This window comes from Ambystoma mexicanum, chromosome 3p (assembly GCF_040938575.1).
Source record: "Ambystoma mexicanum isolate Mex_15411 chromosome 3p, UKY_AmexF1_1, whole genome shotgun sequence".
In the NCBI taxonomy this organism is placed as follows: domain Eukaryota; kingdom Metazoa; phylum Chordata; class Amphibia; order Caudata; family Ambystomatidae; genus Ambystoma; species Ambystoma mexicanum.
Genome location: NC_090925.1, coordinates 757816340 through 757843774, shown reverse-complemented (window position 1 = coordinate 757843774; position 27435 = coordinate 757816340). Strand labels below are relative to the sequence as shown.

General features: G+C 46.0%; 2 long non-coding RNA genes across 2 annotated transcripts in view; one reads left to right on the top strand and one right to left on the bottom strand.

The window, feature by feature from the left end:
* The window catches only part of LOC138580815 (uncharacterized), a 146932-nt gene extending 123523 nt beyond the window's left edge, over positions 1 to 23409 (top strand). Inside the window, exon 3 of the long non-coding RNA XR_011304350.1 lies at positions 23063 to 23409. This is a non-coding gene — a long non-coding RNA (uncharacterized lncRNA). The remainder of the gene's footprint in view (positions 1 to 23062) is intronic.
* LOC138580814 (uncharacterized) overlaps positions 1 to 27435 on the bottom strand; it is a 126867-nt gene that overhangs the window by 82872 nt on the left and 16560 nt on the right. The gene's annotated exons all lie outside the window — the stretch shown is intronic.

The following is a 27435-nucleotide window of genomic DNA, read 5'->3' as shown; positions in this document are numbered from 1 at the left end:
TGAGTCCCATAGTGGAGCGCAGTGATGACGAACATGAGACCCAAGCACCGTCCACCTCCACAGGTGCAGCGGCAGGGCCGCAGCGTTATGAGGATCTGACTGCCCTTGTGCGGCAGTTCGTGGATGACAATACCCAGGCAAGGCAGGAGTGGAGGGAAAACATCGCCTCTCTAGGCAAGACAATTACTGACAACACTGCCTCCATGGGCAAGATATTTTCAGACAATACTAGCCGGCTGTGTGAGGAGGTATCCACCCTGCGGCAGGTACTCAGCCGCATCGCCAATGCCATGGAAGCAGAACGTCCAGCACCCCAGTTTGAGCAGGTGGCCACACCATCGTCATCAAGCTCAACCCAGACCAGCCCACTCCGCAGGTCGTTGCGCACCCTGCGCCGGCCAGACATGCCGCCACCAGCTCCAGAGAGTGCAAAAAAATAGACTGGCCAGCCTGATGAAGGCATCAGACATTTGTTGGGACATGTGTGGGGGAGTTGTGGGGGTGGACGAGGGGGGTGAGGGTGTTAGGGGAAGTTGTGGGGGGAGGAGGAGGGAGGTGAGGGTGTGTGGGGGAGTTGTGGGGGAGACGGGGGGGTGAGGATGTGTGGGGGAGTTGTTGGGTGAGGGTGGTGGAGGGTTAGTGCACTATCACTTTCATTGTTCATTTTAATACACCCGTTGTGTCAAAAGCAAGACCTGAGTGGACATTCATCATTGCGCTTGTGTCATTTATTCATATACAGTGCATAGTGTGCATGGACCCCCACACCCAGTGCCCCCTGTCCAACTGTCATGTCACCCTCTGCAGCCATGTGTGTCAGTAATATTGTGCAAACAATGACTGACCCACAGCACGTCCCTCCTGTGCATCAGCACCGCAATGATGTGCAGCCACTTCTTCCTCATCCCCTTCATCATCACCAGGTGGTTGCAGTTCATTGTCAGGGAGCAGGGGCACATTGCGTCGGATACACATATCGTGCAGCATGACACATGCCATGATGATCTTGGCCACCTTCTCATGCGTGTAGAGGAGTGCCCCACCTGACGGGCTAAAGCAGCGAAACCATGCCCTCAACAGGCCAAAGGTCTGCTCAATGACCACACGGGTACGGGTGTGGGATTGATAGTAGTCCTAATCGTGCCTGTTCTGTGGGTTATTGGGCAGGGGTGAGGAGCCACGTCATCAGGGGATATCCACGGTCACCTGCATGGGAGGCAAAAAAAAGGTATATGTCAGTCGATTCATGATGGACAGCTGTACTAGTCACACATGCCGGCAGATTATCCTTGGTCACATGCACATGTCCCTGGTAGTATGCACGCCATTTTTAGGCCCTCAATGTGTCTTGTGCCATGGAATAATGGTGTGGGTTAAATCTTCAAGATGATACACGGTGTGCTCTGCCGTCTTGTAGCTCATGCATTGTGTACGCATTCAGCTGTGGCCGTGTCCATTTAATGATGTGTTGTGTTCTGTAGGATTTTCTGATTGGAAGCATTGGCAGTAGGCTCTGCAATGTTAGGCATTCAGCGCTGATTTTTCCCATGGTGACATGCAGCATTCCTGTGGTTGATCCGGGATTATCGGGCACAACAATGTGTGATGATCTTGCTGATGTCGCATGCCATCTGCACCCTGATGGAGTGGTATTGCTTGCGGTTGCGGTACACCACCTCCATTGCTTGCGGGGCCACCAACTCCACGTGGGTGCAGTCCAGGGCACCTATACATTTTGGCATGCCTACCAGTGCATGGAGGCCAAATTTTGTTTCAATAATCTCCTGGGGAGTCCGTGGTAGGGATATGTATTCCATTGTGTGCTTGAGGAGGGCATCCAGCACTTGCTTCAGAATGCGAGAAAATAAGGGTGGTGATATGCCATGCATGTGCCCCACTGTGTGCTGGTAGGTGCCTGTTGAAAGTAAGTGGAGCACAGACACTGCCTTCAGTAGAGGGGAGATGGTGGTTCGTATTTCAATGAGGCTGACAATGTTGTCGTGTATCATGTCCAGGATGGTGTGTTGTGGTTCTGCTCCGGGGGTTGGGTTGAAAGGACTGGCTCTGATGTTTGGGATTGGGGGCTGCCTGCGTGGTTACGCTGACTGCACTGGTGGGGCATGCTGGGCCTGTCTCACCCTCCTTCTCCTGCTGCGTCTCCTCTGTGGTGCCTGCTGTTGCTGTTCTTGTTGTTGCTGCTGTTGCAATGCAAGCATGTCCTCCAGCTCAAGTTTTGATACTAGTATTCGAATTATCTTGGTGTGGAAAGGGGTGTGGTGTGTGGGTGTGCTCCTTTTGTACAGGCCCAGACTCCATTGCCTCCACCTCTGTTAATGGTGTAGACCTGTGGCAGTTGGCAACACTGCACATAGCATTTTATGGTTGGTTCGCAGTGCCGGTATTTACGGTATGCCGGTATCCACTATTTGCGCCTTCATGATGCCGGTATTTGCTTGTCCGCCTGACTTGTGGTTTACTCCCTTTAGCGGCATGCCACTATTGCCGGTTTTATGGGCCGCGTGCCCGCGCCCATGCCGCTATTAGAGGCACTGTTATTTACGGTGCCGCTAATAGTGGGTTGGCAGTTCGGAATAGCTTAGAGCGGTAAGCGATGCTGGTAATCCTTTACCGGCATTGTTTTTCCCTTACCTCCAACCTCGGAATGAAGGCCAATGTCTTCTCAGTGCCCAGAACAGAGACTTACCCAGACTAGAAAAGCCCACAGAAAGAACTTGCGTGTCCAGTCCTATCAACTACCCTACGTACAGAAGAGGAACCACTAGTGGGTGTGGAGGTAGGTAACAAACAGTTCATCTTTATGGTGGATTCGGGAGCTGAAAAATCGTGCCTCCTGGAAGGCCAGTTTCCGCTCTCAGGAAAAAATGTGGAAACGCAGGGGTTTTCTGGGGCTATTTTGAAAGTTCCTTATACAAAAGATTTAGACATAACGGTGGGGGGAAAGACTGTGCGAGACCCCTATTGTATCATGAAGACTCACCAATAAATTTGTTAGGAAGGGACCTCCTGAGCAAATTGAATATGACCATCTCCTTCACAGAACGAGGGATAGTGTGCTCCACTCCAGGGGTATGCGCAGTAAGAGCTATGTTAATGATAAGTACTATAAGAAATGAAATAGCAGTGAGGGGATTGCCCATATATATCGACATGTTCATTTATGAAATATGGGTACTTGCTAGAGTGTTGCCCGAGATAACACGAAAAGAATGGAGAGTGCCATCTGATTTTGTGTTCCGCCCCATTGTAAACTCAGATGTTGTGCCCGGTACAATTATGTCTATTTATTTGGAAGGGGTACACGTTTCAAGCAAATGTATTGCAGTAATAGGACTGGACCCACATGGATGCAAATGGAGAACAGTGCTGTGCATAGATTCAAATGTAGCTTTGGTGATTTCACGGATGAGGAATTGTTCACTGACAATGATACTGATGGGGAAATTATAATGGAAATAAGTGTACCTTGTGACATAATGATCCAGCACAGAGAAATACACAACCACCTCATGGCCAGCGTTAGTGCACCACCCACTATATTTTATGAATATATGGAAAAAGTACTGACAGAACTATGGACAACAGGCCCACATGATGTAGGGTTTTTGCAAGCGGTCACACCCATAAACATAAAACTGAAACCAGGTGCAATTCCACCTAGAATAAAGCAATACCCATTTTCAAGAGAAGCAGAGGAAGGAATAAAAGAAACTATAAATGTATTATTCCAATAAGGTATAATAGTGCCATTGAATTTACCATGCAATACAGCGATTTACCTGTTCAAGAAATCAAGGGGTGGGGCTTGGAGGATGATACAGGACCTCTTCCCACTTAATGACATCATACAGAAAGAATTCCCTCTAGTACCTAACCCTGCGTCCATTTTTTGTAGTATCCCAAAGGAGGCCACATGTTTCACAGTTGCATATTTGAAAAACGCCTTTTTCTCAGTGCCACTCGACCCCAGTTGTCAGTATCTTACCGCATTTACATTGGGGGAAACAGATATGAACATTGTAGATTGCCACAAGGATACTGTGAGAGCCCAGGCATCTTCAATAGGATTTTGCATGAAGACCTTGGTAATGTGGATGTAGAAAGCACGATAATCCAATATGTGGATGATCTCCTCATCTGCATTAAGAGTGAAGAACAGTGCAGAGCAGATTCCATTACATTGCTAAATTTACTAGCTACAGAGGGGTACAAGGTGGATAAAGGGAAACCTCAATACTGCCTAGCAGAAGTGTTATACCTAGGGCAGTTGATTTCAAAAGATGGCAAAAGAATTATCCCAGACAGAGCAGCCTCAGTACATCACACAATAATACCAAAGACAGTGAAGGACATGCAGAAATTTCTTAGCATATGTAATTATTGCCGTGCATGGATACTGGGCTATGCGGCATACACACGCTCGTTATTGCAAGGATTAAAAAAAGCACAAAAGAACAGCGCCCCAATAAAAAGGACCCAGGAAATGATGGCACAATACTTTAAATCAAAAGATCTCATCACACACGCCACAGTTTTAGCGAACCCTGATTATGACCGGGACTTCTACCTCTTTTCACACTGCAGTGGAATATTGATGACAGCAGTTCTAACACAGAAAACATCACTAGGCCACAAGCCATTGGCCTACTACAGCAGTACATTAGACTCAGTGATTCAGGGCCACTTCGCGTCTGAACAAGCTCTCGCAGCAGCGGCCTTTGTGATAGAGAAGAGCGCCACAATTGTGATGGGTTGTTCCGTGCCGCAGTATGCGGTGCACTCACTGTTTGCCATTCTTGAAAGATCGAAATCGACACTCACGACACAAAGAGCAACAGCATATGAGATCATAATATCTAGCACAAACATCCATGTGGTTAAATGCAAAACTGTAAACCCTGCCACATTCATTACAGAACCTTGCACTGTAGAAGACATGCAAGTACATGATTGTGCCACATATGAAGGAGAAGAAGATGACATTCCAAAGCAAGTGAAAATGCCCTCGAAGGGGGGAGATATATTTCGTGGATGGGTCAGCGCCAATTGACAGTGAGACAGGAGAAAAAAATGTAGGGGCAGCAGTAGTGAGAATAGATGGGGAAGAGTACGAAGTTATAGTGCAGAAACACCTCCCATCACACTATTCAGCACAAGCAGCAGAATTGATTGTGCTTATTTAGGCACTACGTACAGCTAAAGGTTGTGCAGTGGCAATATATTCTGACTCGGCAGACGTGACAACAACGGTACATTCAGGGTTGTCACGATGGCAAAGAAGAGAGTTTAGGAGGGCAGATGACTAACCTGTACAACATGCAGCACGATTGAATGATTTAATTGAGGCATTAGCAGAACCCTCAGTGGTAGCGTTGGTAAAGTGCCAGGCGCACACCAACAACACGGACGTGATCTTGTGCGGGAACGCGGCAGCGGATGCTGCCACAAAAGAAGCAGCGTACTTTAATGTTCCCCAACCGCTAGAATGCATTGTAAAAACACCCAAGCAAGAAAAATAAGAGGAAGGGTACAACTGCACCCGCATACTGCAAATAATAGAGTTACAAAGACGTGCACTCCCAGAAGAGCAAGAATTATGGAACAAACAAGTATGCAAACAGTCACCCACAGATTTAATATGGCGACAGGAAATGACAGGAAAAGTAATCATGCCCGTAGAATTATTACAAATAGCCTTTCAACAACTACATTTTCCAACGCATTTAACAAAACAACATATTGCAGCGGACATTCAGGAAGAATGGTTTGTCAGTATACCGTATACTGTATACCTACAGTATACCGCCATCCTGGGGATAGGGTGGATAACTTGTACCACACCACAATCAAAGAGCCATGAGAATTACAATGGTATAGAGAGGTCTGGATGGAGATGGGGAATATACATGACATGTACACCTGATGAATATGCCAGAAGAGGTCAGAGCTTATGAAGCGTTTGTAGGGCTTGGATGCCAATCAAAGGGACACCCGCATGGGACGAACCAGTGCAAGAAGCAGAGTACTATCGGAATGAAAATAATCGTCATTAGATGGAGCCAATTCCATAAAAAATCTTCTTTATATTTGCAAAAGAATGTAGGCACAACGCGTTTCACCGGCTTCCACTGCAAAGAAAGATGGATAACAGCTGAGAAGCTAGCCTCTAAAATCAAGCAACCAAAACAAGAGTTGATATTGTTCTTGGATTGAAAATGATCCATGCAACACCTCTTTACTTTATTTTGGTAATTTATACTGCTCACCACAGGACATGGAGGCTTGCTTATGGGCGCAACAAACACAAACGATGAACAGAGCCAAAAACATAAAGCTTAGCTAATAGGAGGGGGAGGAGGAGAAATCAAGAAAGAAGTGACTGCTGAATTATCTAATAGGTATGTTTACAGGCCATTACACTGGTTACCTCCACACTATTCTATTCCCTGGCTAACCCTACTAGGTAAATCCCTCACCTGCTGCATGTCAAAGTCCGTGCAGGAACAGTGTTGGAAAAAATAGAAACTACCTGGCTCACAACCTTTCTTTCAGACCAAAGTAGAAAGCACCTGACCCTGGATAGGCCTTTCCACCTGTAATGGGGTGAATGATGGCATTGCTCAGGCTTATCAAATATTGCAGGTAAACCAGTCAATCAATGATCATATAATACATAAGCAGATTAGCAAGTGGGGGCACCTGTTTGGGGAACTGAGCTAGGAACCACCCTTTTGTTTGTGCCAAACCTTTGGTTGGCTAATCACAAACTCCAGCGCAATCCTGCAAAGCCTGAGATTGTGCTTATGGACCTATGCATCTTTCAAAAGATCCACTCAAGTATCCTCTGACACCCACAATGTTTAGCTTACCCAAAAGCTTTGCAAAGAAGATTAAGAATTTATGAATTATCTGGGACCCTGAAATGAAACTAGTTTACCCAAGTCAATGAAGTTATTAGGTCCTCATCCTTCTCCCTATGAATGTTGAGACACACTCATCCCTTTCTTCCGTGCAACGCTCATGTGATGGTGGTTGGCACCTTGGTGAACTCTTGACTGAACTACGCCAACACCTTTGATGACCTGCCGTGTTGCTTACAAACCACCCAACATGTGGCTGTTAGTCTTATTTGCAATTTACCTAAGCTTTCTTCTGTCTCTATCACACAACAAACACTACATTGGTTGCCCATTTCCCAACAGATTATTCTTAAGATTTTCTGGCTGTCTTCCTGTCAGGAAGTCTTTTAGTAGGTCTATCAGATCCCCTGGTATACCTTCCTGCCAGGTATCTTCCCACAATATCAATTTATGGATTTAACTTCAACTGATTGGTCCGCCAGGACTTCTTTTCATCTGATTTTCAGAGATCACCTGATATACTCTCCTGCCAGGTACCTGTCCACAACGTCTGTGTCTTCTGTGTATTTTAAATGGATTACCTGGTATACTCCAATGGCAGGAATCCCTTTCTGGGGTCTGCAGATCGCCTTGTAAACTGTCCTGCTTGTATCCTCTCCCCAAATGATTACTGCCAGATGTGCTTATTTCACCAGGGCTTCTTTTTTAGTTTTGTCACTGTCTTTCAGTATAGCATGGTTGTGTTCCTTTACTCTCTATACATCCTTGGCTTAAGGTACTACTTCTTCCAACTTACCCCACACTACTATATGGAGACTTGTTCAAGATCGATCCTTTTAATTCCTTCATTAGCATTCATTGTGGCAATACTTGCTCCAATCTTCCCCATATTGACATCTCGTACATGAGGAGTTGTGCAAATTCTGTCTTTATTTTCCATTTGCCCGGGATTCTAAATAAGTTCTTAATGGCTCACATGCTTGTCGGTATGCCTCAGCATCCCCAACATCTCTGGGCAGACTCACCAGTATTTGGCAATGCCTTTGACCCATGGCACATTGCTGAAGTGAAGCTTTCACCGCGGGATAGCGTTGTCGGATCTGCAGACCTCTTCTCAACTCTTCCGCTGGCTCTGTGTTTGTTTGCCAGTAAGCCTGCTGATTCTGGACTCGTCCGCACTGCTGGTAGCTTGACTGTGGCTTCTGGTTCTCCAGCGGTCCTCTTGCGCTGCCTGCAGTGTCTTCTGTGGCCACACGCCACTCCTGTAAATACTGCCTACAAGCAGCAGTCTGAGAATACCTGTTCTCACTAGCATGGACCATTCCTGTGCTTCTGCCTTCTCCCGAGGTTCTGCCTCCTTGTTTAGCTTCTCTCTCTCGCAAATATGGTCACCATTTTTAAATGTCCCAAATGGATCTCATTACAACAACAAGCTTGTATGTTCAACTTAGTGTTTCTTTTGATCCATATTAACAACTTCTTCTTCTTCTTCTTCTTCTTCTTCTCAGTACTTAAGGCTTTTTGGAAGTTGGAGGATTTATATGACGTTTGGGATTTTTGATTAGCCCAAAAACATCAGAGACAGCAGGTGTTATGTGTGTTTTATGTACATATGAGATATGAATGGTATTCTGCCTAGAATGTTTTGCATAAAGGGATTTTAGAGTTTTGCAATGGGAAGGATTTGTATAGTGACAACAGGCCATCAAGAATTTAGAAATTATAGGCTCTTCTTCATAGGGAAAAAAACAATACAGCGCCTCTCCTGATGGGGTCACCACATCTCCCGACAGCCCTCTCCTCCCATGTGATCCTCCCTTATAATACCCTCTGGGCTAGGATCAGATAGCGACTGCCGTCTCCTGGCCATATGGGAGGAGATCTCTGGCTGGGGATCATTGATGACTCCACAGGATTCATCACAATGGTATCAGAGGAGCTAATGTGGGAGTTTCACCCCACAGACTTTTTGTGGGCAGTCTCTGGAGGTAGACAACTCGCCAATTCAGCAAGTGTTTTAAGTGCTCAACTTTCCTGTGTAACCACTCTCCCCCTTCAAGCGATTCAAGTGATCAACCGTGCGCTAATGCCCTTTTCTGTCTGAGTGCTTGTTGTTTTCTAGTGCAATTCAACCCCCTGAGAGGCGCTCTCTGTGTATGCTAAGATGACAAAGAGGAAAGCTAACTCCTCCATATCACCTAGAGAAGGACCAAAAAAATCATATAAGCTGCCCTTTAAAGACGTAAATCAATTGATAACAGGGATTAAAGATTTGCAATGCGACATAGATGATCTGGACAACAATGGGCAAGCGAGAAATGGTGTGAAATCGAATTGAGCCATCCGTATGACACTGGTAGATCTGATAAAGCTTGACGAAGGAGCTGGCAAGAATAAAGCTATCAAGGACTCCGAAGGCAGCACTAGAAATCTCCTCAGTGGCAATGCACTTGCCAAGGAACCTCTGGCTGCCTTCAAGGTGGGGAGTACTATTAACCAAGAAGGAAGAAGGAACTACTCTATTCCAGCCTGTGAACCAGGACAATATGGCCAACCAGCAGGGGGTACAATTGAGGGGATGCATGTCTATAATCAGACAGAATGTTGTCCAGTGCTCAGGTGGGCGGATGCAACTAGGCACGGACGATTACATCCAGCTTGCTTTGACCAGTAGCTCCCTGATGTAAGGCCTGCTATCCATCAAGCTTTGCTCTTATACCCCAAAAGACTCAAAGATTATGCTAAGACCAAACCTCCCTAGATCTCAAGGGTTGGGAGGAAATCCAGGGTTGGGTCCAAGCTGTAGAGCATCAGCAACTGCACGACCATGGCCTAGAGGGTGTGGACTGACTAATAACATCCGTGGCCACAGCGACTACCTCACATCCTCCCAAGCCCATCACCTGCATCCTTTAACATTCTATCATGGTATATTGCAGGCCCTGAAAGCACCTACAAAATTTGAACTGGAAAGATTTCATCCACGGGTTTGACTTAATTTGCTTGCAAGGCACCTGGGCAATGGAGACGAAAGACTTTCAGGGCTGCAGCACGCTCTCAATCCAGGCAGCAAAAGTTGCCCAGAGCAAGGCTGAGGGGTGGTCTACTGATGTGGGTGAGTTTTAATCAAAATTGGTGCTCTGTTGTTTGCCCTATTGACAGCCCAGATTTGCAATATCTTGTGGTAACGGTACCAGATGGCAGGACACTTCACTAAAAACTTTATCTGCGATTCAGGAAATAGTCCACTCCATGGACATACATGACAAGGACCCTCCACTTATATTGGTTATTGGTGATTTCAACCTCTAACACGAGCATCTGAATGATCTGGACGAATTGTGGGATGAACAGGATTTTGCATCAGGGATTCTAGCTCTGTTGTCCGATTATCCCCATCAAGCCCACTCGCAGGCTGCTGAACCCGCGCATAGCCTATTTGGGTTGAAACTTAGAGCTGTCAATGTCAGGATAAAATCTGAAAACCAGCCAAAAATACTTTTTTTGGGCACAATAGGCAATAAAAAATCAATTATATTCGTATTAGTGTTGGCGATTGGGCTTTAGTGGAGAAATGTGATGTCTTGAATCGACTCGAGCGCGACCATAAGCAAATCACAAGCACCATCAGTTTACTAACGTGGGGTGGCACTTGCATTCAGGAATGTGGGAATGCAGTTGAAGTGGAAGTGGCGGGCCACGCTAGACGTAGTATACAATGGTCCACTGCCAAAGCATCCACTGCAGACCGGCTAGCTACTCTTCCATTCTAAATAACATTGAAGCAATTTCTGATAGAAAGAATCGCGATCAGAGCATATTACTGAACTACTCAGCCATGTCACTTAGCCTCTACTCTGTTTTCACAAACTGGCTTGGCAAATTAAGCAGAACATGCTTTAAAAAGCTGCATGGTTCGACTAAGAGTTCAGACTGACTAAGCAAGGCCTTCTATCATGTCTAAAGGAGGAATTAAAGGCAGACAAGATATGACTTCAAAATCTTATAAATCTTGAATAAAGGAAATAAAGCCGACTATTGCTAAATTAGATGGGATGACATGTATATCACATGCAGGAATAGTGACGCTTGCTCATTTTAGAGATTGGTGATGGCAAAGACCTGAATGAGCCAAACGACCTACGGTGTAGCAATCGCACCATCTACCTGGCAGAAACATTTTGGGAGCGATACAAGATGGTGTCCAAATGATCTCAGACACTCCGTCCCCTGCACACCTTTTGGCTGAGGATCAGCTAGTGAATAGTATATAGTATCACAGTTCATATAAGTATTTCATTGAAGAAAATTCATAGAGAACATTCAAAGAACATAAATTAGATGGCGCCAATTTCATAAAAAAATCTTCTTTACATTCCCAAAATAATGTAGGCACAACACGTTTCGGGAACAACACTTCCCTTCATCAGGTGCAGTGAATCTACAATACTACTTATTAAATAATAAGTAGGTATTTTAAACAAAAAAGTCGTAACCTAAATTAACATCATAGTGACTATACACTCAGATCACATAGAGAGAATTCATGCTGTATTATTTCAAAATAGAGTCATTCCAAAGAAGTGTTTATATATTGAGCAGTGAATGCTATGAGAGCCAGTAGTAATAGGTAATTTAATGACCAGTAAACGTAGTGGAACGCCAAGATTAAAGATTTAAGAACTATAGATATAGTACTGAAGTGTAATTGTATAAGACACCACAGAATTTTCAAAATATATCCATTGAAAGTAGTAAATAAACCCAAGCGAACCAAGTATTACCTTGTAATTCAAGAGTGTTGTAAAAAGGCACATCATTGAAAAGGTAGAGTGGAGATCCACTCCTCATAGAGCCTGTAGGGAAGGCAGAACATTCTGTGTAAATGGATGAGCATTATGTAATGGGCTTATGTGTATTAAGACATGTATGAAATCAACTGAAATGAATATTTACCCTCTTGCAAGGCGTATAAATCGTGAAAATCTAGGCAGAACGAGTCCACCATCAATGCACACGTGTCAGTTTCGGGAAAAACTGTAAAAACTGTAAACTGGCAGCGGCATCAGAGCGCTTGCTGTAACAGGCGAGATTAGTCTCCAAATCCATTGCATGTATAGCGGAACACCGTTCCGTGTATGATGTTAAAATTATACTAAAATATACAGGAGTGGGTAAGATTGCAGTGATACTCACTAGCAAAGTTACAATGTAACAGTTTGTACAATGCAGTACACGCGAGGGAGGCCGTCAGCCATGGGGAGTTTACTTGGTTAATAATGTATCTATGGCAACTGACTATGATAGTCAAAGAGGGACACTGATATAGAACAGACATAGAAACAGGATAGGGATAGGGAACTCACACATTTGGACTAATGGCTAGTCATAATAAAGGGCTTTAAGGTGTTCCACCAGGCTTTCTCCAGGATATTACCAGGGAAAGTGTTCCTGTTCCCCACTAAACCTTTATTCACAATTGTTTTTATTTTTTTTATTTCGTATGAAAATTGTTTTAGTTGACATTTCAACTTTTTCAATTTGTTCAGCATATTATGAAATATATTGAATAATGTCACAATTTAAATTCATTCATCACTCACAGTTATTATTCGTTTCAGCACATGGTAATACATTTCCCACACTCAGACTTTGATAGAGTCATATGTTCTAAGGCCGGCTTGTCATTCACCGGTTAAACTTATATATAGGATTTAAGATTCATATCTCAGTAGCTAATCTTTTCTAGTTTCATGATATTTAATGAGCATAGCATTACATTTTCTTTGTTCCAGTCTCTTATAGTTGTGATATCTTACAATAGAACGCTAATACAAGCAAAATAAATATAAATAAATATTAGTGATAACATTGGTTAAAATTCTAATCACATAAATCCATTTCCAGTTCCTTCGATGAGCGTTATCTAATATAAAAGGTCCATTTGGTCTCCATTGGGTTGATGTTTCATCTTATTTGTTATTATTAACTTTTGTGCTTTGAAAAACTTATATTTAAAACCATTATTTACTATTTAATTCATTATTTTCCAAAATTGTGTGCTGTCCTTGTTTCTAGCGGCTTGGAGTAACGTATCCCATTTGTTCTTAACAAGCTCCTTTTTCTTGTTGATGATTAATGTTTTATGCTCTTTTCTCAAGGCCTGGATATCTATTAGCTAATTATCGTTTTCTTGTTTTCTTGTTTCTGCACTCAGCATCATATCACCCTTCCCTATTTAACATCTGTTGAGACTTTGCCAATGGTAAAGGTGTGCGGTATATGACAACTTAACATAACATAACATACCACCCTTCCCCATTTAACTTCTGTTGGGCTACCACTTTTCTGGAGGTTTTGTGGTATATGCAGTTATTGTGGTTATCATTTCTCCAAATATATCCAGGGCTATTTTATAGTCTGTCGGGGTGAGTCTAGTGGATCAAGTATCTCAGAATAGAAATTGATTAGGCATGTATGCTCCTCTAGTTCTTTATGGCGAGACGTGCATTGCCTACAATCTCAACTGGGATCTTAGCTACACTTATTGGGTTAAGTGCCATGTAGTTCTCCCTCCCACTTAAATTGAATAAGTAATGGGCGATTATTACTTTCATGTCATTCATCAACTTTAAAATACTCTACAAATTTCCAGTCACAGGTTTGCACAAAGATATAATCGATATACAACATTATAAAGTGGGTTTAGCTGGCTGATCATCAGGGCACCTGCCATTACATGCCCACATCCTGAGGGTAAATACAATCCTTGCTTTTGTCTAGGGCATATATCTGAGTCCTTTTTGGAGGCGAGCAATAAGGTCAGGTATCGCAAACACCAAATCCTCCTCCTCCATTATTCCTTCTAGCATTGTTTTCTTTTTTAACACTGTTATTTATTCGCTAGAAGCAGACAGACACATGATATAAAACAGGTTGCATAGGTGTTAGGAAAGATTTCCATTTATTTGTAATTTTCCCTCTAGTTGTGAACCCCCCAACCTTTTGCCCTTGTCTGACAATCCTAGCCTGACTTTTGCCAGTGGAGCCCAGCCTTCTGCTGTACTCTGCTGGGCTTTTGCCCATTTTATTATGGGGAAACTGACATGCCCTTAAAGACAGTCAGTACTGGGAGACTTTGTTCCCTTTAGTCTTTCACCTTGTTGCTAGTCTCTAGCAATATTTTATCAGTGCGCAAAGTGCCTTACAGTACAGTGCGCTGAGGTCTTCCTTTCATTTTTAAGGCCCTGGACACCCTCAAAGGATTTTTCGTGCCTTGGACAGAGCTGGTGGCAGCTGTTACTTTTCATGTATTTTTAACCCTTTTCTATGGTCCATACAGCGTTGGGCCCAGGACAGTGGGCGGTGCCTAAAATGGCTAGGCCATGAGGTCCTTTGTTCTGTCCTTTGGCCAGCTTGTCCCTTTGCCTTCCCCAGGTCGAGCAGACCCGTGAAATTCCTTATTCAGTCATGCAGACCCCTGCGCAAACGGAAGCTTTCGCAGGCTTCTGCATGTCTTTTGTGTGTGCCTCCAGGTTGTGGGCTGGACTGTCTAGTTCCAATACACATCCTGGGTGCAGGGATGTCTGGTGTGCTGGAAAGACTGGGACCACCGTGGTCCGTGATTGGTCCATGTCTGGAATGGCTGTATGTGAGCAGATCGCTCATTGGGTCCTCTTCGTTTTGGCGCAAAGGAAATTCTGGATAAGGGAAGGCATTTTACTCCCATTCCAGGTCGATCTCTTGAGTTCACACTGGACTTCGGATAGGAGACAAGTATCCTGAAACCAAGAAGCAGAGCCAAGCAACGGCTGGTGACCTGCAGGAAGTTTTGGCACCCTGAGCCCGCTGTCATCCCATTGGACCCCCTGTTTCTGATCGAACCTAGAAGGTCTGCAAAGGTTCTGTGACACATTGGAATATTGGGACTAACAATTCTCAGCACCTCCAGCTTAACCTGTAAGCAAGCCTTTTTGGAAGGGTTCCTGGACCGCCCAGTGAACTGACCAGCGTGCAGGGGACCTTTGACCTGGAACCACCGCCGTCTCGAGCTGACACTTGAGCATTTGGAGACTGTAAGCTCTGGGTATATGGCACTCTCTTGCCGAGTTTTGTACACCTAGCATTGCTAGGTCTGGAATTAGGAGACTATGTCTGAACCCGAGCATACGCGGCCACTGTGTTGCCTAGCTGTGGTGACAAACTTTGTGGGTGCCTTGCTGCTGTACCCCCCTGTGCCCTCAGACTCGCTGCAGTGGAAATAGCCCAACCCCTTCCCCAGGAATGGTGAAATCGCCACTGTCCCTCCACGGAATCATTCCAGGAACGCAGCCCCTGAAAGCTGCAAAGCCGTGCAACTGCAGGATTTGAACCTGTGTCCCAAGTGGACTCAACTGCCGAAGTTTGGTATGGAGTGCGCCGAGGGTCAATGAGTACTTGCAACCCTTACCGGTGGCCCCTGGCTCATCCATCCATTTTTATGCACAAGTGTCTCCTGAGGGCCACTCTCCTTTATCGAGGTAGCCGGTGCTCCCAAGCTATTCCCAACTCTTGGATCCTGTTCTGCCCTCTTGGGGAGACCCTCCTTGAATAGTGGGAACTTATTCTTCACTGCCTCACCCACCTTCCTGAGTCGCTACAACCCCCGCAAGAGACCCCGTTTAGGCTCAACCGCACGATCACCTGCACCAGCACCAAAAGTACTTTTGAGCACAAGGCTCCACTCATTTTAGGGATTGGATTGCCTCTCAGTTAGGGTTTGATTTATGAAGGGCTGCCCAAATGATATTTGCACTGTATTCTCACTTTCTTTGCAGGTTGTGGACCCATACTGTGTGCCATTCTTTTAGGCCATTGGTGACTGTATATATGTTTAATGGTAGTGTTGTGTTGGTTTAGCTATTACTGCTGGTATTTGCTGTGTGTTTGATTTAAAGTGCCTTTAATAAATGTATATGTATTTTTGATATATGCACCTGACTGAGAGTAATTTGTAGTGTCATTTACTGTGTGTGCTCATTGTGGGCTTTCGATCACCCTCACCCCTCCTGAGACCTATTCATGACTGCCGACAATGCTACCTTGATTGGTCTGGCTTGTCCAGAAGGTTACCCTGTTCCAAAAAACTAGGCTGCCCTTCTGAACCTCTGCCCACCAGGTCAGAGTTCATAAATCCATCTTAACAATAGGCCACAGGTGAAAGAGCAGGATCAACTCACAAAAGCAATTTCCAGTCTAGATCCCCGGTACCCGCAGATGACCACAATGTGTGACTTCTTGAAGGGTTGCTCTTTAAAACAAGGCTAGATAGTTGTAAAGATTTAGTTTGTATATCACTGGGAGTGTATTATAAATCCGATTAATAAAAGGGAACCAGGTTGCGACATAAGCTGTATATCTCCCCAGTGATAATGTCTTGATTTTCTCTGAAGCAAGAATCTCCCACAATTTGCCCTGCCATATCTGTATAATCGGACCCTGTGGGCTTTCCAATTTCTCACCGAGGAGATCTTTGCTGCCAATAAAAGGTGGGTGATGAGGGCTGCTACATTAGCCCTAAGTGGATAGATACCATCTCCCCGATCACCCAGCAGGACCCCCAACGGGTCGATTGGCAAACTAATTACTGTGATCAATTTGATGTGTGAGAGAATCTCCTTCCAGAAGGAGTGGGATTTAGGACATAACCACCACATATGGAGATACGTTCCAGTAGTCTCACAACCCCTGCAGCAAGATGCTGGGTACGACTGATTCATTTCATTGAGCCTCTCTGGGGATAGGTATCATCTGTAACATACTTTTAGCTGCCATTCCTTGTCAGTAGTACATTGAGAATCCCAGTGGTTTCTTTCTCAGATATGTCTCCTGGACTCCACACCAATCTGGTGACCCAGTTCCTGATCCCAACTTGACATATAAGGCAGCTGTTCGTGGAGATTAAATCGGTCAAGTAGCTTATAGAGCATTTTGACGTTCGCTTTGATCAGTCCCAAGAGGTGAGTGAGTTCCATCACACCCAACGCTCTTGTCCCTCTCCACTTGAACTCCGGGTTAGAGGCACAGTGATGCAGCTGGGAATAGCTGAACCTCTCATTCTCCTCCAAAGAGAATTCTCCTTTGCACTCCTCAAACCTATGAGGGAACCCCCCACTATATAATTGCCTCAATTCTTTCAACCCACCTCTCACCCATTGGTTAAAGTCTAGTTTCCGAAGGCCTGGTGTGAAATCTGGGTTATTAAAAATGGGAGATAATGGTCCAAGCCACCTAGAGATACCCCACCTCTCGATAGATTTGTTCCAACATCCTACAGAAAGTCGTGTTGCTGATAAAGGTGAGAAGGTTGCCAGAAACTGTGCCACGTTACTGAAAGGGAGCTGTGAAAGGGGAACATGAGTACAAGCCTGCTCTTTTTGAAGCCATCTGGGACCTGGTGGTGGTTGGCCCCAAGACAGTACATGGGATAATTGTGCGGCCAGGTAGTATTGATGTATATGTCTGGCACACCCATACCACCTAACCCAGGGTTTCTCAGTAAAATCTTCCTTATGATTCGGGCTCTCTTACCCTTCCAAAGGAAAGCAAGTATCTTATTTTGAAGCCTATGTAACCTGTTAATCGGGATGAGGACTGGGAGCGCTAGGAAATGATATAACAGCGCTATACTATGTTCATCTTTATGGCTGCAACCCAGCCCAACCAGGAAATCTCCTGGGCATTCCATTGATGCAGTGAGTCCTCGAATTCTGTAAAAAGGATGGATGACTTCATAACAGGTTTTAATGGTCGAAGGGATCCTAATACCCAGGAAATTGATTGAGTCTTTTTTCCAAATTATTGGTCATGAGGCTGATATGGCTTTTATCTCGGCCGGTGAGATTGCTAAAATTAAGCCCTGCAATTTCGGGAAGTTCACTGCGAGCCCCAAAGTTCATTCAAAGTTCCCAAGCTCCTCCATCAGAGCTGTGTAATCGATGTCCCACCTCTGTTAATGTAACTAGGACATCGTCTGCATGTACGGACACTTTATGTTCCCTCCCTTTGTGCTTTATACCCCTAATAAAACTATTATTCCACACTCGGGTGCAGCAGGCTCCATAGAAAGGGAAAATAATAATGGGGACAATGGGCAACCTTGCCTCGTCCCTCTGGCAACCAGGTTTGGAAGGGTACTAACAGTGTATCAATCTTTGAGAACACTCTATGGACATGGAAACACTGTGTATGATCTCTGTTATTGAGTTGGGAAGGGTGGGCACTGCTGTGTTTGTAGAAATTCCTTTTTAAACTCTATCATATATATATATATATATATGTATTTTGTATTTGGGGCACACCTTGAGACCCTGGCACAAGGTAAGGTATAAGCAAAAGACAAAGGGATCAGAAATTAATCTGGCCCTAGGTGTGCTCTCCCACGCTCTCCTACCAGAGTTGCTCAAGTTTTGAATCAGTGCAGTAATATTTGTTACAAAATCACCACAACAATTCCCCCCAACATGGATTGCAACAGATGTCATAGAGTGAAAGCAATTGTCAAACAATCCGAGACAGAAGGCCGATCAATTACACCTCACAACTTGCTGCCCGTTAACACCCAGCACCGAACTGGAACTAATAGGTGACACAGACTACCTCTGAACCTCAGTGCAGGAGACTCACATACCCCGTACCTCGTTTCGCAGAATATTCACCACCTCCTCTCTGCTCAGGTTGTGTCCTCCAGAGTATAAAGAGGTTTTCTTACTTTGTGGTCTCTTCCAACCTTTGTCCATGTGACCATTTTGGAGACCCCATGCATGGATGCAGAGCGCACAGTTTTTTGTGTGTGGTGAGGTCTTGTAAGTCTCTGGCGGCAACAGTTGTTCGTCTTCCTTCATAGTTTTTATCACCCAATTGCAGTCTGAGTAAGAAAACAGCAGTGCTGTAAGGAAGCCCCATCGGTAGCTGGCAGAGCCATTCCATCATAGGCTTCAGATTTTTATGTTTGGCTAATGTCGCTGCCGCAAGGTCTTAATTTAGAGTGGTTGTTGCTCCTCTAAAATTGATCTTGTTGAGTTGTCTAGCTTTCACCAAGATCTGTTCTTTGAGCGTGTAGAATTGTATCCATGTGAGAGCATTTGGGAGAAGACCCTGCCTAGGTGGTCCAGATGGGCGGACTTGGTGGCTTCTGTCCAGCTTTATCTCTTCATCAGCAGGAGAGGTGAGAATATGGCACACAAAAAGTCCTTTATATAATTCCCTAGGTCGAATCCGTTATCCGTTATCCGATATTGCACATTATTTCAGCGCAAGGGGTTCTCTGCACCCTCCTGTCTCGCTTCGAACAGCTGCGCCCTGGCTTCTGAAGCTTTGATTCCCTGGGCCCACTTACTCACGTCATATGTTTGCTCACAAAGAGTTGTCTCTGTCTCCTCAAAGCGACACTTTGATTCGTCTATACGCTTGTCCAAAGAGGTAATCTTCTGCATCATCCCCGCCATGCTCCCTTAGATTTCCTTCTTGATTTTGGGCAACCAGTGTTGGAGATCTGATTTTGAGTCCCATTGAAACGATTCCATTGGGCTTTTCCCCTTGTGGACCTGTGCTACCGCAGTCATTTCTTTCTTCACCTTATCCTACCCTTCTAGTACGGAGGCGATGTCCATGGATTTATGTTCCTTGCTAGGAATTGCCATTGTAAATGCCCCTCAGTAAGCCCAGTTCAGAGTGAGCCCTAGGATCACTAATCAGATTAGACCGCCACACTTTTTTCATGGAAAATATATTGAGATAATTGCAAATTAGGGGAGACAGAACCCTTGTATGAGCCCAGAGGGGCCTATGATGTTGATGTAGTGTCATTTGCTGGAAGGACCCCTCATCTCACACCACAGCCAGACCCTCCACTCCTTACCGCAGGCCCAGTCCTCATCTCAGTTCCCATGCAAGAGCACTGAGAGTGCCAGCTCAGTGATAACCCTTCAACTTGCTTCAGGGAAAGGCTCCAGGGCAGGCCAGCAGCTGTGACTTCACAAAGCTTCACAGCTTTCAGGAATTCGATGCACAGTCCAGGAGACTCCACCAGCTTGCCTCACTCCTTCTGTGGCACTAAACGATGGAGCTAGCTAGGCCCCTACAGCACCTGCTCCATGCCTTTCATCGTGTGAGCCGTCCGTTTATATCGCAGAGAACTGCCTCTGCTTTTCCTCAGAATGAATGCTTCGATATGATCACAGGCCAAATATCATGGCACACTACTACAAGGAATGAATTAGAGCTACCTGCATCCCCCAGCACACCGTGAGTACACATGACTGCTTCACTGTCAGAGAAGTATCTCCCTGCAGGTGGAGATCCAGGAACCAGGCTCCTCCCATTACAACAAGCCGACCAGGGAGGGCTCGGGCCAGAGCCAATGGCAAGGAGGCCATCAGTGTCAGGCAGCTTGTCTGACCAGGCCTCTCGTTCAGTACAGACACTGTGTTGGTAAGAGAGGCGGATCGCAGCTCGTCCTGGCTCGCTCGTTTCAAGGTTCACAGTGAGCTCCCGCTATCCAGTCTGGGCCCAGATGACGCACCAACACCATATCGGTTAGCTCCCTCAGCAGTTAACACTGCTCTGCGCCGCCATCTCCAAAACATCATATGGATGACACACCATAACCTGAAGTCTCGCCACACATTGCTGTATAGTGTTGCAAAGAGGTAGGTTGGGTCTGACAACAATATGAGGGTCAAAAAGTATGCTTAATTTGGCCCTCTGTTAGCATCATCACGGGAGACACTCAGGCGGCCATTTTGTCCCTAACCTCGCCAGGCCAAGCCCCCTCCTTCTAGCATTGTTAAAGTCACCCAATAATAAAATATGAATTGATCCCTTATACATATTTCTAGCACGTTGTATTCTATTCTTAATTGTATCCAATGTCTTCATGTTATTAGTGATAGTGGGCCAGTTGGATATAGTTATCAAAAGAGTTATACCCCATATAAAATCCCCAAACACGTGGTTATTGAACATATACTGTAGGCATGTATGACTAATTACCTGAGCATCCCCAATGAGTTTCATAACATTGGGTAAAAATAACAGCAGTTATTATTTTTTTTTGTTTTGTTTTATTGGTTAAATAATTATCAACCTTTAACAAGTCAAATCAGTCAGTGTCATTTCCCCTTTCCCTCCCTCCTTCAGTATTTTCACCCCTCCCACGGAGTTCATCTGAGCCCTATTTTAGTCCATTTAATATCGATTCTATAAATCTTAGGGCTTCCAGGGTGGGGCCAATTTTTTGCACCGTCAATATTCGTTCCCAATATTCATCGTCCGTTGACGTGTTTATATTGACCACCCATTCACCTAAATAAGAGTTCCTTTGGGTGTTTAGTGCGGGGCAGGCTAGCATCCAATGTTTTATTGATTCCAACTTATCTGTATCATTACAGAATTGACATCTGGCCTCTTCCACTGGCATTTGCTTCCTTAGGTATTGGACCTCCCTGGTTGGCAAGATGTTTAGCCTACATCTCATCAAGAGGTCCCTATATTTCGAAGAGCGGAACCTTCGCAAGTACGGCGGGGGGTCATTCAGTGCCTTTCATTCCCAAATGATATTGTGACATTCTATATTCTGCCGCTTTAAATTGTCCGTTAGTTCCCAATCCTTTTCCCATAGCCTTTTCTTTGCTTTGTCCGGGTTTTCTTTCAACGTATCGGTTTTGATATTGTGACGCTCCATGATTTCTAGGCAATTCTGTTTCCAGGTACTAAGGTTAGGATCTGGATTTCTTGCCTCTTTATTTGCTAATAGTTTAAATTTGATAGAGGGTTTATCTAGAATGCACTTCCGAAATAATGAGAGTGTCTTCCACAACACTATCGACTCCATCGATTGTAGTCTCAATTCGTGTCTGGTTGTAGACACTGGGAGGCAATTTGGGAGCCTGAGTACCCTTCTCCAGAAGAGTGCCTCAAGCAGGCCCCAAGTCTTCCAATGAAGATTTAGCAGAGATTCAGCCCCGTAGGTCAAGATCCCCACAACCTTTTGCTTATAGAATAGAATCAGTGGCATCATAGAAAAGGTTCCGTAGCGTCGATGTAAGGCATGGGCTTGATTCGATAGTTTTATTCACTTTTCTTTGATAAAATTCTGTTGTGCCATCTCATTGATATTTTTGTTGATTAGGACCCCTAAGTAGACTGTTGATTCTACTATTTCCACACCAGTTATTGCTGGACTTAGAAGTGGGAGGAGGTCGGTAAGAAATGTTGTAAAAAAAAATGGATATTATTATTATGTACCAGTCATGTTAGCATGTAAGCAGCAATGGTGTATATACATGTTCCCACCAGCAGAGGCATTGCACAGTGTATTGCGTCTAACATTACCTCAAACATATCTCCTGACTCTGTGCACATCCCGATAGGCTGTACTGATACCATTGGCAAATCATAAAAACCGGCGGGAGAGGGTGGGGGCGGGGAAGTGGCCATGTTGGGGAGGGTAGGGGCGGAGGATGTCACATCGTCGCATTTAAAAGCCAACACAAAAACGGGTGAAACAAATCAGTCTTTTTTGTGTTCGGTCTTTTAAATGCAGTATTATCACATAGACGGACTACAATTATTACTGGTGCCATTAGAGGACCTCATATTGGCACAGTTGTCATTGTTAACTCGAACCCTAACCGTTTCTGAAAACATATCGATTAGTGTAAATGATAAACTTGAAGTAGTACCAAGGGGTTCCTGTTGGCATCAGAAACAAAACCATAAGACTGGTTGCCAGTGCCCTTAGGTGTTATTATTGACTTGCATTTGCTCTGGCTCAGCTCCAAGGCCTTGCAATGGCATCAATCTGTCATGAGATCTCTGAACATGGGTAAAAATAGTCTTTACGGTTGCCTGACATCAATACAATGGCTATTGGGCACACTGATAGTGGCCTGGGTGGTAGGGCAATGCCCAACTGGCCAGTGTGCACTGTTGTATCTGGTAGTTTTCACTGGTCCAATGTGCTTAAAAAATACTCTATTTGCAACACAAGTCCAAAGAATGCACCCTAGGGCGTTAGAAAATTGGCACATTTAGAGTTAAAAGAGCCAGCTCCTTGGTGCCTGGGGCTATTTCTTTTCCTTGTAGCAAACTTACAAGCCTTTAGTTGTAATGTCCTCTCTCTTTTTGGTTTTCCAATCACGCAGGTCGTCCTACAGGAGGCTGCACCACTCAGCAGCACTGCAACACCATGATGGACAAGTTTAGCTACCGTGTCCAATGCTGCGACCAGGATTTCTGCAACGAGAGGGAATGAGATGTGCACCATGCGGGCCGAGAGTGAAAACGATCACCATCTTGGACAAACGCTGGCACTGAATTCAGAGATATATATATATATTTGTCAAATCGCTGTATAAATATTTTTCAGTTTTTTTACTACGAAAACATTGTGTCTGTATCTCTGCAAGGGTTTTCTCTGTCTGCCTGCACTCAGTGCTGGTGCTTCTCAGTAGTGAATCTGCCGGTGTCTCTGGCATGGTGGGTGTCTCTGCCATGGCTGGTGTCTCTGGCATGGTTGGTGTCTCTGCATGGTTGGTGTCTCTGGCATGGCTGGTGTCTCTGGCATGGTTGGTGTCTCTGGCATGGTTGGTGTCTCTGGCATGGTTGGTGTCTGTGGCATGGTTGGTGTCTGTGGCATGGTTGGTGTCTCTGCATGGCTGGTGTCTCTGGCATGTTTGGTGCATGGTTGGTGTCTCTGGCATGGTGTCAAGTTGGGAAGCCCGAGAGGGCCGCGTACCTGATGTCTTGGAGGTCGATCTCGCAGAGGTCGCCAGTCTGGAGCTCGTGAAAAGATGAACAAGTGGCACGAAGAACCAGCCTCTCCACCACCCACGAATAGAAATGGGTGGAGGATGGACCGACTCCCAATATCACGAAGGCACTCTTCAGATAACTGTGACAGTGGGACTGTGCAAGCACAGACTGGTGAGGCCAAAGTTTAGGTGAAGATTGCTGACAAGATGAAGTCCGATGACAATACTCCGGAGGCTCAAGAACTGCAGTAGTAGTCAAAATGTCCGACGCGGCAAGACAGGTCAATACCGCAGAAAGAAAAGATCTTGGCAGATGCTGGTGGTCCGACAGGAGCAGGCAGACAGGGAAGAGGGAGACCAGATATAACTAGCAGTCAGGCCCTAAAAGGTGCCTAGTAGGCGGACCCAGAGTTGACCTGGAAGAGTTGCTTGGCAGGGCCCAGGTAAGTGATTGGCAGGTTCTGGACGGGATTATGGCAGGAGTGAGCAGGCAGGCCCAAGACAGGACCCAGGTAAGGGTAACTGGCAGGCCCAGGGCAGGTCCTAGGTAAGTAGTTGGCTGGCCCAGGACAGGGCCCAGGTAGGGGTAAACAGGCAGGCTCAGGGCAGGACCCTGGTAGGGTAAGCAGACAGGCCAGGGCAGGACCCAAGTAAGGGTAAACAGACAGGCCCAGGGCAGGACCCAGGTAAGGGTAAACAGGCAGCCCCAGGGCAGGACCCAGATAAGGGTAAACAGGCAGGCCCAGGGCAGGACCCAGATAAGGTTAAACAGGCAGGCTCAGGGCAGGTCTCAGGAAGGTGGATGGCTGGCCCAGGACTGGACCCAGGTAAGTACAGAAGCACAGGAACAAACAAAGCGAAGCGAAGCAAACCGCGTTGAGACGCGGCTTGCCTCGATTCGTGGCCTCTTTTATGGGTCGCCGGCGCCCGAGAGGCTTGGAACGCAAGCCGCTTCGTCTCCGGGCACCGGCAAACCCACAACGAGGCCTGGAAAGCAAGCCCTTCCAAGGAGGCGAGCCCAGTCCACGGCGCATGCGCGGAACCGCGACAGAGGTCTCCCGCGCATGCGCCGTAGGCCGCCGGGCCCAACACCCAACGCACCTCCCCTGGCGAGTCCCCAGACGCGAACGCGCGGGTAGACTCGCCAGGAGGAAAAGGGAGCGGCAGACTCCGGTCTCCCACGTGACATGACACTATGCCCCCTCCAAGGAAGACCCGGGGCCCCAGGTTTCCAAGGAAACCGTCTATAGAATTCACGTACCAGACGGGGGGCATGCACGTGCCGGTGCGGTTCCCAGGTACGATCACAGGCCGGGTACCCTTTCCAATCAACTAAATAGTGGAGTACCCCCCTGCGATAACGGGCATCACAAATCTCGTGAACCTCGAACTCTGGAACGCCTTGCACCAGGACAGAGGCCGGGCGAGGACAGGTGCGGCCGTAGGTATCAACCACGTAGGGTTTCAACAAGGACACATGGAAAACGGGGTGTATATGCCAAGAAGGGGGTAATCGGAGACGGAAGGCTACAGAGGACAGCCGCTTGGTAATAACGAAGGGCCCAAAATATCGGGGAGCCAGTTTGATGGGCAGGTTGTGAAGCGGCAGGTTCTTAGAGGATAGCCACACCCTCTCACCCTCCTGAAAATCTGGTTCTACACTCCTCTTCCTGTCTGCCTGTATCTTCATCCGATCTTTGGTTTCTCTCAGGATCTTGTGTGCTAGTTCCTGTTGTTTCTGAATGTGAGTGACATAGCCATCAGCAGATGGGACTGTACTGGAAGGAACCGGATGAAAAGGCATCAATCGAGGATGTAGACCAGTAGAGCAGAAGAACGGACTGACTCCAATGGAAGCGTGAATTGTATTGTTGTAAGACACTTCTGCAAGATCTAAACCAGCTTTCCAGTTGGACTGAGTAGCATTAGCAAAACAGCGGAGGTACTCTTCCAAAGTTTGATTGGTCCTTTCGGTGAGCCCATTGGTCTGTGGGTGATAGCCCGAGCTTAGAGCCCTATGAATTCCCAGATGACCACACACCTTGCTCCAGAATAAAGAGAGGAACTGGGTCCCTCGATCTGAAATGATCTTCTCAGGTAGACCATGTAACCGGTAGATTTCATGCAGGAACGCTGAAGCCATCTGGGTTGCTGTAGGGATCTTCTGAAATGGGATGAAATGGGCTAGCTTAGTGAAACTGTCCACTACCACCATTATGCAAGTAAACCCATCTGAAGGAGGTAGATCCACAATGAAGTCGGTGGCGATGGTATGCCATGGGTAAGGTGCTATTTCAGTAGGTACCAGCAATCCCAACGGACGTTTTCTAGGTATTTTGCACTGGGCACAAATTGGACAAGCTTCGATATACTTCTGGACTTCGGTAGCCCAACCAGGCCACCAAAACTGTCGGGATATCAACTCCTGTGTGGCTCTTATCCCACGATGTCCTCCTATAGGCGAATCGTGGAATCCATGCAAAATGCCATTCCGAATAGCTCCCTTAGGGATATACAGCCTTTTTCGAAAAAACAAAAGCCCATCTTGTTCAGACACAAATCGACGACTGAGAAGAGTCGCTCTTTCGGAATCAGTTCGAGTGGCGTCCACGATGGATTCAAGGTGAGGAGACAAAGTCAACAAGAAATGTTGAGGGGAAATCAGTGGCTGAGCTGGGCAGGACGCCTCTTCCACATTCCCTAGGGATCTAGAAAGTGCATCTGCTTTCAAATTGGAGGTTCCCGGGATGTAAGTAACATGAAATTCAAATGGAGAAAAGAAGAAGGCCCACCTGGCCTGACGAGGAGTTCGACATTGCAAGGAGCGAAGGTATTGCAGATTGCGATGATCTGTCCGTACTTCCACGGAAAAGCGAGCTCCGAGAAGGAAATGTCTCCATTCCTCAAATGCGGTCTTAATAGCCAACAGTTCCTTTTCGATCACCGCATAATTTCTTTCGCTGGGATTCAGTTTGCGAGAAAAATAGGCCACTGGATGTTCAACCAACGTAGTCGGGTCTTTCTGTAGGAGGACAGCACCGACTGCGAAGCTGGAAGCGTCAGCCTCCACAATGTAGGGTAGCTCCTCCTGTGGATGGCGCAGAATCGGGGCTGCCATAAAGGTTGACTTCAGGATGTCGAAAGCCCGAGAAGCCTCGGAATCCCACGAGAAAGCGATTTTGCAGCTGGTATGCCTGGTGAGGGGCGCAGAGATCTGAGAAAATTGAGGGATGAAGCGCCTGTAGAAATTAGCGAATCCCAGAAAGCGTTGAAGGGACTTGATATCATAAGGAGGTTTCCATTCTTGTATGGCTTGCACTTTCTTGGGATCCATCCCAATACCTTCCTGATTAATCACAAACCCCAAAAACTCGATGCTGGATTGGTGAAAGCTGCATTTCTCCACCTTGGCGAATAGATTATTAATGGACAACCGACGGAGGACCTCACGAACATGTTCTACGTGCTCGTCAAAGGATTTGGAAAAAACCAGGATGTCATCCAAATACACCCAGACGGATAAGCCAAGTAGATCACCGAAGATGTTGTCCATAAATCGTTGAAAAACAGCAGGGGCATTGCATAGGCCAAAAGGCATGACTCGATACTCAAAATGCCCGAATGGTGTCTTGAAGGCTGTCTTCCACTCGTCCCCGCTCTTGATACGTACCAGGTGGTAAGCTCCGCGTAAGTCCAGTTTGGAAAAGACCCGAGCAGTATGCAAGGATTCAAGGATGCTGCGGATCAGAGGTAATGGATAACGA